Below are 9,254 nucleotides of genomic sequence, written 5' to 3'. Positions count from 1 at the left end.
TGAGATTCACGGTTTAGTTTTTGTTTACTATGTCTCTGTTGTTATTAATGGTGGGTTTCGCCTTTTTCGAAGACATTTGATTAGGCACCTATTTGCACTCTTGCGGATTATGACACCCATCATGTCCACGCCATTTATAGCAAGTTTTATCGATAAGTTGCAAGTGGTGATTTTTTTTGTCAAGATTTTTTATGCAATCTATATAGTTTTCTTACTTTTATTTAATAAATTCGAAATTTATCGTCCTAAAAACACTCTCATTTTTTCAAGTGAAGTATTGTTTAGAATATGGCAAGCGCGTCCTTCACTCCTCTACTTCTGAAGTTTGTGGGAAGAAGGTCGGGTATTTTATCCCCAAGGACAATCCTCTGCAATTGAAGCTATATTTATTGGTGATTATAAGTAACAAGAAAAAATAAATTAAAAGTGATGTTTAGCTTCACAACTTACAATAGTGCTTGATTCAACATCAACGATGTTCTTCAGGAAAATTCAATCAGAGTTGATTGTGACATTTTCAATGTGGGCAATCCAAACAATGAAGTTATAGTAAAGCAACTTGCTAAAATTATGACACAGGTTATTGATGGAATCTTGATTGAATCGAGCTTAAGCAGTATGGTGTCTTTGTTTCCTATAGTGAGGGTTGATGTTGTATTTCATTGTAGGTGTACACAAAAATAAGCGGTGAACCATCATTAACCACAATTGATGTAAGCTCCAAGGTGTTATAAGGTTTCCTTTTTTTATCTTTAATCTTACTTCATGAATTCAAATGATGAAAGAGAGCTATCAAAATGTAATACCTCACTTGGCATCTGATCTTTCTTCATATTGCCTACCAGACAATTACCTCACATAATTGGCATAGCATTTGAATTTTATGTAGCATTTTCATGAATTTCAAGTTCGATATGTTGAATTCCACAACAAAAAAATACAATTAGTTTACTTGGAGCAGCCAATGAATTGATCCGGTATATAATATATGTATACAAAATTCCGTTGGACATGACTTATTACATAAGAAGAAGATGGATTTCCACCTTGCAGGAAAAAAAATGATGGGTACAAAACAGAATTTATAAATTTGACAACTAATTTTACTACAGGCAGACCCAAGCAATATTAATCCACTTTCGATCTCCTCCTCTTTCGTTTTCTTTAATCTGAATTTTCCCATCTTCGCTTTTGCCTGATTGTCAGGAATACTGGAGAGAGACAACTGGCATCCCGCCAATTCACACCAGTAACCTTCTCCGGGCACCTGAAATACCTGACAAACTCTCTTCGTATCTCGTCAACGGTAAGTCATGGAGCTGACGCAATTTCTTGTTTGCAGGACAGCGAGAGGAGTAACGCGGACGAAGCAGAGACCCAGTTTAGTTATATACATGTATATTTAAACCAACGAAGATCATTCGGACTCGACGACCGCAAAGCAAAGGCGATCGTCCTGTTTGTGGCGGAAGAGCCAGACACCCATCATAAGCTGGAGGTGTTGCCACTGCTTCTCTTGTAGTTTCCGTTGCAAATCATTTGATTCCACAAATCTTCTGTAATTCTTACCCTTGAGAACCAGCCAGTCGTTGCTGGGCCACTTGGCGAGCTGAACTTCATGCGTGCGACCCATTCTGTCCAACACCCGAACTGGGAGTCCTTCATTCGTCCTTCCCTTCTCCCACGCTTTCATCTCCCTTAAAAGCACCTCCTTCACTTCTTTGGGTAAGAGGAACCGATTGCTTTGGGGCTTCACATCGGTGGCTGACAGTTTTTTCTCGCCGAAGACCAACGGAAATGCCCCACAAATTCGCGTCAACGACTCCACCCACCCGCGATGTTTCTCTACCTCCTCCGCTGATCGAAGCTTCTTGTAAGGTCTAGAAGAGGGAAGCGAAGCGACAGCCCTTTTCTTGGAAGCCCATTGTCGTCTCAGCTCCTCTTCCTCTGCTATCTTACATGCCATGTCTCGCAGCTCAAACAGTCGCCCGAAATCCGGCTTGATCACCAACTTCATGATCGATTGGAGAGGTGTGCCGATCTGACGTTTAATATATATAGAAAAAGAGCTTCTGGGATGGGTAAGTTTCCTAATTGAAGTTCTGGGATGGGTAAGTTTCCTAATTGAGCTTCTGGGATGGATAAGTTTCCTAATTGAGCTTCTGGGATGGGTAAGTTTCCTAATTGAGCTTCTGGGATGGGTAAGTTTCCTAATTGAGCTTCTGGGATGGGTAAGTTTCCTAATTTATCGATACGCTGCCTGTGGTGAGCTTTCTGGGTTTGTTTGTTTTTTTTTGGAGATTTTCTGTGCTGCCTGTATAGTTCTCTTACTTTTCTTTACTAAATTCGAAATTTATCGTCCTAAGAACACTCACGTTTTTTCAGGTGAAGTATTGTTCGGAATACGGCAAGCGCCTTCTTCACTCCTCTACTTGTGAAGTCTGTGGGAAGAAGGTCGGGTATTCTATACAAAGGACAATCCTCTGCGACAGGAAACACTTAGCTTCTTCCGTCTCTTTAAACTTGCCTTCAGTTCGTTTCTATTCTTTTCTATCCACTTGACCTGCTATATTTGGCTGTTACATGTTTGCTTTATCATGCCACCTTATCTTGCTGACACTACACCTGTGGTTCATCATGTGCCCATCTTAATGATTGTATTTTAGTGGATTCTTTACTTATTTTTAAAGCTTGAGCATTTGTTGCTAACACATTTAACAGAGTTTGCAGGTCTTCCAATTTATACTGATATCTTCTTGGCATGATTTGAGAGGCTTATCTTTCTGAATTGGGGAAACCATAAGTTGGTTTTGGGAGTCTTCCTCATTGCTGAAAAATGAAATTAAATAAATAAACATAGTCTTTTTAGGATTCTGCATTTACAATACCGATCATTCTGCACTTGGTCAGAATTGTGAGTGAATTTTGATAAACCTTCAATATATGATACTCCATTTTTGTTGCCACAAAAATGAGGACAGCTATCTAATAATCTTCTTGTAAGTCTATTAGGTTTTATATTTATGAGTTTTTCTTGTGGCATCTTTAACTGTCTGTGTAATTTATTCAGGGCCATTGTTTCCTTGACTTCTCAGATACAGCAGGAACTTATCTCAACAATTCTCTGTGAATCTGTTATTGAGATATGATTGTGGTTGTCAAAGTTAATTCTTCTGAAGTACTTAGGTTGTAGTTGTCATTGTTAAAACTTTTAGAGTAATTCGGTTGACATTTTTCTTGAAGAGTACATCTGTTTTAGGACGGAAAGAGATGGATAGACATTAGTGACATTTAATCATCTGTTATAGCTACTTATTTATTGACATATTCATGTTTAATACTAAAAACAAATCAAAATTTTGAATTGCTAATAGAATGTCAACTCTATTGGCCAATACAAGATTTGCTAGATATTAGGTCCTGCTAATACTTATGTCAGAGTTCAATGTTTTTAATGGAACTCCGACATTGTAGCTTGTTGTTTTTTGAAGAACAGTTAAATTGGGCAAATGCTTCCACTTGTAGCTTGGTGGTTGAGGTGTCTATCATCTATATTTGGTGATTAATGATGTTGGACAGATTCGGTATCATTTAGCTAGCTTCTTGTACAGACCCCTTACACATGATCTTGTATGTGTAAATGAAAATCTGTAATTAAGATTTGAGGTTTATGCTCTGGATTTTCAGGCTTTGTTCTCTTTTCTTTTCTGTTATTAGTAGCTTTGCTTGAAGATAAAAAAAAAAAAGTAACTAGAGTTGATCTGAAGTAGTGGTCTCTCTTATGATTTTTGTATCACAATGTGTTATGCTTTTACTTCTTTCGTTTGCTATTTTTTAAAAATAATCCAAGAAAAGACACATTTGTTCCACCATTGTCCTAAGATTGATTTGAATATCTATTCTTCTAACAGGATTGATCTTTTTATGTTCTCAAAGAAGATGCTTCCTCCTGCAATTTGTCCTATTCAGAAGCAAAAGTGATCATATGCATGTGCTAAACAGTTCATTGAAAGGCTAAATTATGGTAGGCAGGTGTTAGAAAATACGTCCTGGAGTATTTTGGTCATTTTACCCTCCACAGCTATCATCATAGGCCACAGCTAATGTTTGTTATAAAAAAATTATTCCGATTATATAGAGACATTGAGTGAGCTAGTAGTAAGCTAAGTTTCTGACATCCCAGCCCCCTGCTTGAACATTCACATACTTTCCTGAATCCTCCCATCCCCATGTAGTATCTTTAGGAGGAAGATGGGTAAACTAGAAGAGCACCTAAATTTGAAGGTTGGAGTCATGACGAACCCTTCTGTGATGGAGTATGGCTGAAACACATTGCAACACGCCGCCTCAAGAAAAATGAGGGCAACATCGAGGAAAGAAGTATAACTTGACCTATTCTATGCTTCAGCTGCAAAAATCGAAACGCTAGATAAATGAGAACATGGCTTCACAATTCTAACTTTCATGCAATGTGCCTATTTTTGTTCTACAACCTTGTCTAGAACAAGAACTGGGGATGCTAACTTCTGATCTGAGCAGCTAGATGCCCCTTGAGGTCACACTTCACATTCCTATCCTTCAACTATTGTTCCATTTCTCAGCTATATGGTTCCATGGTATAGTTCAATATAACCGATGGTGGCCTGCATTTTAATGACTCAAATGAATTTGTGCTGATGGCTGAAGGAAGAGTAATGTTGTGGGATCATTCAGCCCAAGGCCAAAATTTCAGCAACTGATTTAGCTGATTCCCAAACAAATTAGGTCGATCCACCATTCAACACTTCCGTCTAACCATTTCTTTGAGGATGATAACCTGTGCTTCTTTATGAATTGGTGCCCTATAGAGTGAAAAATTCCTTCTAATATGTATTCAAAAAGATTGTGTCCACCATAAAAATCAACTTCAACATGTCAATTAACTTCTCAAATTCTTTTGCAAAACCCTCTGGAATGTGTGAGTAGTATAATGGCATGAAGTCAACACTATATCATTCAACCATGGACTTGCAATGAAACCGGCGATTAAATTGGCCTAACAATTATTATTTTATCTAGTTCCACTAGAGCTCCTGAATGATTTTCAAGATTCTTATTAAGAAAGGTTGAAAGAATCACATGAATTAAAAACACTCTGGAGTAGAGACATGTTCTACGACTTTGAGTTGCATAGTGAAGGCAATTGCCATACCTGCTTTATCTTTGAGAGACGGAATGAAGGAGTCACTGTCTCTTTCTCTATCCTGCAGCGCTCGAATAATGGCTTAGGCTGGTAGTGGCTTTCAGAAAATATAGTAGAAACCAACATAAAATCTTATGCAGTGTCCCATTTGTCCTTTCACTTTTCTCTCTGGGAATAGTCAAACCAAGTTCCCAGCCAGCAAACATCAGCTCAACAACACAGCAGGTCTTTTCGTTGAGGTTCCCTCTACTATTAAACTAGAGGAAGCAACACAGCAGCATGACTACTTGCACTTTTGCAAGAAAATAAAATCTGGCTTACTGGCAAGCTCTGCCAAACGATACCCAAAACTAGTAAAACCAGAACAAAAAGTCACATGCAATGCCCATTGGGATTTGAGTATATAACCCTGGATTTGGAAAGATTGAAAGTGTGCCTCATTCTCAAGGTAAAAGACAAAGAAGTGGAAGACATAATGATGTGGGGAAATCAGTCTCACATTGGTTGTTGAATTGGATAAACATTGACATATTATTTGGGAAAAACCCCCGTAACTGTTAACTATTCATTTTATGATGGATCCAGACCCAACGTTAACATTCTTGTTTTAGGTATTTCTCTCAAAAAATTAATGTATTTAACTTTTCTAAATCAAGTTACTTTTCTCTTTGTGTTAAAAAAATTATTCTATTTGACATTTCCAATCTTCTTAAGATGCACTAAATTTAATCAAAACGCGCACAACCTAATGTTAAAGTGTGATGTTTTTTAGAGAGTTTTCTGCCATGATGTGATCAACTACAGGAATTTCTGCCCTCTCACCCCCCAACCATGGCTATACGGGGCCTCCCTCCTCCCAGGCACTCAAAGCTCAATTTTGATGGAGGTGCTCTCGGTTGCCCGGGTCTAGCAGGGTTCGGTGGTGTTATCCACAATGAAAATGGTGACCTCCTCTTCTCTTATGCAGGCCCCCTTGGCAACTCAGACTCTACCACAACAGAACTCTCGGGACTGTTGCACGAACTCAAAATCTTCTCTAGCCACCTCTCTCGTCCCCTTTGTATGGAAGGCGGTTCAAAAGTAGTCATCAATTGGTGTTCAACCTCCATAAAACCCCTATGGCGTCATTGGGATATGTTTAATGAAATATGTAATTTATTTTACCCTTTAAGTTGTAAATGGAATCACATTTCGCGCTCTGCTAATCACCTGGCAGACTCCTCAGCCAAGGCGGGCATTTCTCTCCAACACTTTGTTGTGGAGTTAGGCCCTCGGACCTAGGTTTGTATTTTTTCTCTTTTTCTTATCAATATACGCACTATTCATAAAAAAAAGCTACAGGAATTTCTTTTTCATGCAATTTTTCTAATCAATGTCGTTGAAATCTCTATGACATTCTTAATAGGAGGGAAAATTTAAACCTTCAAAAGTTGAGGAAGATCATGCCTTGTTGCTCCAATTGCTTTTCTGGTTCAAGGGGTCATTCAGGTTCCAATCTATACTTAAGTCTCTTTGCCAACAGGTAAACACGCAATATCTATCAATGATAAATAACTTATCCTTTTTCCCTACTGTACTTAAATCATGCTTTCTTTTTGTGTGATCAGAGCAATTTGTAGCAATTCAAATTGTTTAGAGTTTTGCATCAAGATAACTCGTCACTTACTGATAGGAGACAGGGTGGGGGATACTATAAGCTAAGGTTAATCTAGTCCCTGAGAGGAATAGATACCCCAGATTTGAGCATATGAACCTATTGATTTAAAGTGTGGCTCAAACACCAAGACCAGCTTTTAACACTTTTAAAGAATCTTCTTCAGTGAAATTGAGTGCAAAAAGTTCCTTTCATATCCCAAATAGCAAGACTGCCGATTGACTGATGTAATTGGATTCCAAGTCCCCCACCTTGGCAAGTGGCAGGTTTCCTTTAGAAGTCCAATGAGCTCGATTTTTGGCAATTTTCATGTCAAACATCTTTGATGAGTGTTGGATTTACTTCTTAAGGACTTTTCAATTAGCTGTAAGAGATACCCGAATACCGATTTGCAGCAGCGTGGAAATTGGCAAGTTGGTGAATTGAAGAAAGTTCTTAACAAAGGAGCAAAAAATAAAGGTCAAATTAGTCACATAAAATTTCTACCTTTAATTATCTTGAACTATTTGAGAATACGGTTCCTGTCAGTTGGTTTGATTATGTTTATTTGATAGAGGACCTTTTAAAGGTAACAGTTTCAGGCCTTCTAACTATTCTATTTCTGTAGTTGGGTTAATTCACCTCCCTGTGATGGTAGAACAAGTGCAATAGGCATGGGAACTCCCCTTCCTTCTGAGATTCAGTTTGGAGCTTTACGAGTTGAACTTTACAGGTAGAACAAGATGATGTTGTGTATTTATTAAATTTGTGCATAACAACCAAATCTGTTAATCTATGAAATGCATTAGGATGTTTTGTTAAGTTCAGCTTCCCACCAATGAAGTGCCACTGTATGTGCTCCATTAAAAGTGAAGTCAAATGTCATTTCCAATTTGTACCACATTGTTGTGTATGGGAAAAGTGAATTACATGGGAGGATCCATAAAGGGGCAATTACAAAACTGCTATTGCCAAGACAATGGTGGGATTGGAGGAATGATGTATTACAAGGCTGGCTAGAGGTGGCGTTGTTCCTGGGCAATCTCAACAAGGAGGGTCGGATCAAAGTCGATGGATCCTGAAGAGGGATTTTGAGCCAGTGTTCTTTGTGACTCACTTCATGAAGGATATGGGGATTTGATTGATGGAGTACCAGAGGAGAGGGGTGTCCCTTTCGAGGCTAACATTGGCGTACCAGCTCTATGTTTTGTAGAAGGCTCACAGTGAAGGGAACTTGGGCATGCAGGCTCTCATTTTTGTTCTGAATCAACTCGAACAAATACAAGTTCGGATAGTACTAGGAAACCTTCCCAGTGAATTTGCCTGTCGTCGTGTTTTGTCTTAGGTTTTTTCTTCAATTTTTTCTGTATATAGGTTCTGAAGAGAGTCTATGATTCCCCATTTGATCCATAAAAAATAAATGGGTTAATGATGATTCTGCTTTTTCTCCATTTTTCTCAATAATATTTTTTATGAGAAAATAGGCTTCTCATTTTTAGACATTATATTGATACAATATTTCCACATTTGATTGATGAAGAGACAAAAGAAAATGAAATTTGTCACTTCTTTTTCCTTATTTTTAATTCTTTTGGAATGGTGTTTTATTTTTTGTTAAAATAAGATAATTATAACATGAAAATGAGGTCTTAAGGTTAATGAAGAATTTCTCATTGTCCAGCAAATTAAGAGAGAAACCAATAATGAAACAAATGTGCCCAGATCACAGTTCCAATCCGATCCACTATTTTTTGGTGCTAGGGATTCTTGAATGAGTATAATAGTGAGAGAGAAAAGAAAGGTGGGATACCTGCAAGCCAGCGGTGCAACGTTGACTTTTATCCATTCAACTGGAAGGAGGCCGACGAGGTTTGTGATCAGTTTCCTTTTTTTCTCATCTCTCCAAACCCCTTGCTTCCAGATGGTAAAAGCTTGAAGTTGAAGACATTGTCCTTCACAAGGGAGGAGTGGGTAATCGAGTTTCGGGAGCCATTGTGGTACTAGCTGATTTGGCCAATCCAAATTGTGCAGTGCGTTCACCGGTCACAGGAACCTTCATGCTCCCTATACCAGGCATGCAAAATGGTCCGGTGTTGTCAAAATGCAACACCCTATATAAACTGCATGACAACCCATGCCATTGCATCTTTATGCATATCAATGTAAAACTTCTTGAAAAAGGAAAAACACAAACCATTATCAAACTTGACATCATAAGCTAGAAAAAATAAAAATAAAACTTAATTGAGTAATTTGTAATATTACCTAAATATCACAAGCCAATTGATGATTGGTGTAGTCCTTGGGCTTCTTTACTTTCACCTCTATAGAATTTATGGAAAAGAGAAAAACTTCATGGACTTGTTATGATTTGAGTACATAAACCTCTATTTATAATAGAGGAAATAAGTAGAGTCTAATTACAATTAAACTACCCAA

General features: G+C 38.0%; 1 long non-coding RNA gene across 5 annotated transcripts; it reads left to right on the top strand.

Moving 5' to 3' along the window:
- The first annotated feature begins 1,168 nt into the window (after nucleotides 1–1,168).
- Nucleotides 1,169–7,559, top strand: LOC137953296 (uncharacterized). 5 transcript variants are annotated; one of them, XR_011112359.1, is made up of 4 exons: nucleotides 1,169–1,249; nucleotides 1,343–2,081; nucleotides 2,386–6,463; nucleotides 6,588–7,435. It is a non-coding gene; the product is annotated as an uncharacterized lncRNA (long non-coding RNA). The 5 variants fall into 5 exon arrangements; XR_011112358.1 differs by adding an exon at nucleotides 7,444–7,559 and having other exon boundaries at nucleotides 1,190–2,081; nucleotides 6,588–7,295; XR_011112361.1 differs by having other exon boundaries at nucleotides 1,190–2,081; nucleotides 2,386–6,068; nucleotides 6,150–6,463.
- Nucleotides 7,560–9,254: the final 1,695 nt, after the last annotated feature.

Source organism: Aristolochia californica, unplaced genomic scaffold (genome assembly GCF_029961685.1).
Source record: "Aristolochia californica isolate CCGP_79_NKW_82.1479 unplaced genomic scaffold, dmAriCali1.0.hap1 SCAF_16, whole genome shotgun sequence".
NCBI classification, from domain to species: Eukaryota; Viridiplantae; Streptophyta; class Magnoliopsida; order Piperales; family Aristolochiaceae; genus Aristolochia; species Aristolochia californica.
The sequence above is the reverse complement of the archived record's forward strand: the minus strand, read 5'-3'. Positions and strand labels throughout refer to the sequence as shown.